Source organism: Leptidea sinapis, chromosome 8, assembly GCF_905404315.1.
Source record: "Leptidea sinapis chromosome 8, ilLepSina1.1, whole genome shotgun sequence".
Lineage (NCBI taxonomy): Eukaryota > Metazoa > Arthropoda > Insecta > Lepidoptera > Pieridae > Leptidea > Leptidea sinapis.
Window position 1 is genome coordinate 102,175 of NC_066272.1, and position 5,148 is coordinate 107,322.

The window sequence follows — 5,148 nt, forward strand, 5'->3', positions numbered from 1 at the left end:
ATCCAAGATTGCCGCCGCGCAAAATTTTGATGACAACTGTATGGATATCGTGTCCGAGGTTCTCTAGGGTGTAGAGAACAATTCTGTGATCATTTTTGAAATCCAAGATGGCCGCCACACAAAATTATGATTTCAGCAATATGGATATCGTGTCGGAGATTCTCGAGGGTGCAGAGAATGGTTTTGGGATCATTTTTGAAATCCAAGATGGCCGCCGCGCAAAATAATAATGACAATTTTATGGGTATCGTATTCGAGGTTCTCGAGTGTGCAGAGAATGATTTTGTGATCATTTTTGAAATCCAAGATGGCCGCCGCACAAAATTATGATTTCAGCAATATGGATATCGTACACGAGGTTCTCAAGGGTGCAGAGAACGATTTGGTGAAAATTTTTCAAATCCAAGATGGCCGCCACACAAAATAATGATTTCAGCAATATGGATATCGGGTCGGAGATTCTCTAGGGTGCAGAGAATGATTTTAAGATCATTTTTGAAATCCAAGATGGCCGTCGCGCAAACTAATGATGACAACTTTATGGGTATCGTATTCGAGGTTCTCGAGGGTGCAGAGAACGATTTAGTGATCATTTTCCAATACCAAGATGGCCGCCGCACAAAATTATGGTGACAACAATATGGATATCGTTTCCGAGGTACTCGAGGGTGCAGAAAACAATTCTGTGATCATTTTTGAAATCTAAGAGGGCTGCCGCACACAATTATGTTTTCAGCAATATGGATATCGTATGCGAGGTTCTCGAGGGTGCATAGAATGATTTGGTGAACATTTTTCAAATCCAATATGGCCGCCGCACAAAATTATGATTTTAGCAACATGGATATCGTGTCCGAGTTTCTCGAGGGTGCAGAGAACAATTCTGTGATCATTTTTGAAATCCAAGAGGGCTGCCGCAAACAATAATTTTATCAGCAATATGGATATCTTGTCCGAGGTTCTCAAGGGTGCTCAAACGATTTTGTGATCATATTTGAAATCCAAGATGTCCGCCGCACAAAATTATGATTTTAGCAATATGGATATCGTGTTCGAGGTTCTCGAGGGTGCAGAGAACAATTCTGAGATCATTTTTGATGTCCAAGACGGCTGCCGCAAACAATTATGTTTGCAGCAATATGGATATCAAGTCCGAGGTTCTCGAGGGTGCAGAGAATAATTCTATGATAATTTTTAAAATCCAAGATGGCTGCCACACAAAATTATGATTTCAGAAATATGGATATCGTGTCGTAGATTCTCGAGGGTGCAGAGAATGATTTTGGGATCATTTTTGAATTCCAAGATGGTCGTCGCGCAAAATAATGATGACAACTTTATGGGTATCGTATTCGAGGTTCTCGAGGGTGCTGAGAACGATTTGGTGATCATTTTTGAAATCCAAGATGGCCGCCGCACAAAATTATGATTTCAGCAATATGGATATCATACACGAGGTTCTCAAGGGTGCAGAGAACGATTTGGTGAAAATTTTTCAAATCCAAGATGGCCGCCGCAAAAAATTATGATTTCAGCAATATGGATATCGGGTCGGAGATTCTCGAGGGTGCAGAGAATTATTTTAAGATCATTTTTGAAATCCAAGATGGCCGTCGCGCAAAATAATGATGACAACTTTATGGGTATCGTATTCGAGGTTCTCGAGGGTGCAGAGAACGATTTTCTGATCATTTTTCAAATACAAGATGGCCGCCGCACAAAATTATGGTGACAACAGTATGGATATCGTTTCCGGGTTACTCGAGGGTGCAGAGAACAATTCTGTGATCATTTTTGAAATCCAAGAGGGCTGCCACACACAATTATGTTTTCAGCAATATGGATATCGTGTCCGAAGTTCTCGAGGGTGGAGAGAACGATTTGGTGAACATTTTTCAAATCAAAGATGGCCGCCGCACAAAATTATGATTTGAGCAATATGGATATCGTGTCCGAAGTTCTCGAGGGTGCAGAGAACAATTCTGTAATCATTTTTCAAATCCAAGAGGGCTGCCGCAAACAATTATGTTTTCAGCAATATGGATATCGTGTCCGAGGTTCTCGAATGTGCAGAGAACGATTTTGGTATTATTTTTGAAAACTTAGATGGCCACCGCACAAAATTTTGCTTTCAACATTATGGGTATCGTATCCGAGGTTCTCGAGGGTGCAGAGAACGATTCTGTGATCATTTTTGAAATCCAAGATGGCCACCGCACAAAATTATGATTTCAGCAATATGGATATCGTGTCCGAGATTCTCGAGTGTGCAGAGAACGATTTTGTGATCATTTTTTAAATCCAAGATGGACGCCACACAAAATAATATTTTCAGCAATATTGATATCGTGTCCGAGATTCTCGAGGGTGCAGAGAATGATTTTGGGATCATTTCTAAAATCCAAGATTGCCGCCGCGCAAAATTTTGATGACAACTGTATGGATATCGTGTCCGAGGTTCTCGAGGGTGTAGAGAACAATTCTGTGATCATTTTTGAAATCCAAGATGGCCGCCACACAAAATTATGATTTCAGCAATATGGATATCGTGTCGGAGATTCTCGAGGGTGCAGAGAATGGTTTTGGGATCATTTTTGAAATCCAAGATGGCCGCCGCGCAAAATAATAATGACAATTTTATGGGTATCGTATTCGAGGTTCTCGAGTGTGCAGAGAATGATTTTGTGATCATTTTTGAAATCCAAGATGGCCGCCGCACAAATTTATGATTTCAGCAATATGGATATCGTACACGAGGTTCTCAAGGGTGCAGAGAACGATTTGGTGAAAATTTTTCAAATCCAAGATGGCCGCCGCAAAAAATTATGATTTCAGCAATATGGATATCGGGTCGGAGATTCTCGAGGGTGCAGAGAATGATTTTAAGATCATTTTTGAAATCCAAGATGGCCGTCTCGCAAAATAATGATGACAACTTTATGGGTATCGTATTCGAGGTTCTCGAGGGTGCAGAGAACAATTTTGTGATCATTTTTCAAATCCAAGATGGCCGCCGCACAAAATTATGGTGACAACAATATGGATATCGTTTCCGAGGTACTCGAGGGTGCAGAAAACAATTCTGTGATCATTTTTGAAATCTAAGAGGGCTGCCGCACACAATTATGTTTTCAGCAATATGGATATCGTATGCGAGGTTCTCGAGGGTGCATAGAATGATTTGGTGAACATTTTTCAAATCCAATATGGCCGCCGCACAAAATTATGATTTTAGCAATATGGATATCGTGTCCGAGTTTCTCGAGGGTGCAGAGAACAATTCTGTGATCATTTTTGAAATCCAAGAGGGCTGCCGCAAACAATAATGTTATCAGCAATATGGATATCTTGTCCGAGGTTCTCAAGGGTGCTCAAACGATTTTGTGATCATATTTGAAATCCAAGATGTCCGCCGCACAAAATTATGATTTTAGCAATATGGATATCGTGTTCGAGGTTCTCGAGGGTGCAGAGAACAATTCTGAGATCATTTTTGATATCCAAGACGGCTGCCGCAAACAATTATGTTTGCAGCAATATGGATATCAATTCCGAGGTTCTCGAGGGTGCAGAGAATAATTCTTTGATAATTTTTAAAATCCAAGATGGCTGCCACACAAAATTATGATTTCAGAAATATGGATATCGTGTCGGAGATTCTCGAGGGTGCAGAGAATGATTTTGGGATCATTTTTGAATTCCAAGATGGTCGTCGCGCAAAATAATGATGACAACTTTATGGGTATCGTATTCGAGGTTCTCGAGGGTGCTGAGAAGGATTTGGTGAACATTTTTCAAATCCAAGATGGCCGCCGCACAAAATTATGATTTCAGCAATATGGATATCGTGTCCGAGGTTCTCGAGGGTGTAGAGAACGGTTTTGGGATCATTTTTGAAAACTAAGATGGCCACCGCACATAATTATGCTTTCAACATTATGGGTATCGTATCCGAGGTTCTCGAGGCTGCAGAAAACAATTTTGTGAACATTTTTCAAATCCAAGATGGCCGCCGCACAAAATTATGATTTCAGCAATATGGATATCGTGTCCGAGATTCTCGAGGGTACAGAGAACGATTTTGTGATCATTTTTTAAATCCAAGATGGCCGCCGCACAAAATTATATTTTCAGCAATATTGTTATCGTGTCCGAGATTTTCGAGGGTGCAGAGAATGATTTTGGGATCATTTATAAAATCAAAGATGGTATCGTATCGTATATCGTGTCCGAGGTTCTCGAGGGTGCAGATAACGATTTGGTGAACATTTTTGATATTCAAGATGGCCGCCGCACAAAATTATGATTTTAGCAATATGGATATCGTGTCCGAAGTTCTCGAGTGTGCAGAGAACAATTCTGTAATCATTTTTAAAATCCAAGAGGGCTGCCGCAAACAATTATGTTTTCAGCAATATGGGTATCGTATCCGACGTTCTCGAGGCTGCAGAAAACGATTTTGTGAACATTTTTCAAATCCAAGATGGCCGCCGCACAAAATTATGATTTCAGCAATATGGATATCGTGTCCGAGATTCTCGAGTGTGCAGAGAACGATTTTGCGATCATTTTTTAAATCCAAGATGGACGCCGCACAAAATAATATTTTCAGCAATATTGATATCGTGTCCGAGATTCTCGAGGGTGCAGAGAATGATTATGGGATCATTTATAAAATCCAAGATTGCCGCCGCGCAAAATTTTGATGACAACTGTATGGATATCGTGTCCGAGGTTCTTGAGTGTGCAGAGAATGATTTTGTGATCATTTTTGAAATCCAAGATGGCCGCCGCACAAAATTATGATTTCAGCAATATGGATATCGTACACGAGGTTCTCAAGGGTGCAGAGAACGATTTGGTGAAAATTTTTCAAATCTAAGATGGCCGCCGCACAAAATTATGATTTCAGCAATATGGATATCGGGTCGGAGATTCTCGAGGGTGCAGAGAATGATTTTCAGATCATTTTAGAAATCCAAGATGGCCGTCGCGCAAAATAATGATGACAAGTTTATGGGTATCGTATTCGAGGTTCTCGAGGGTACAGAGAACGATTTTGTGATCATTTTTCAAATCCAAGATGGCCGCCACACAAAATTATGGTGACAACAGTATGGATATCGTTTCCGAGGTACTCGAGGGTGC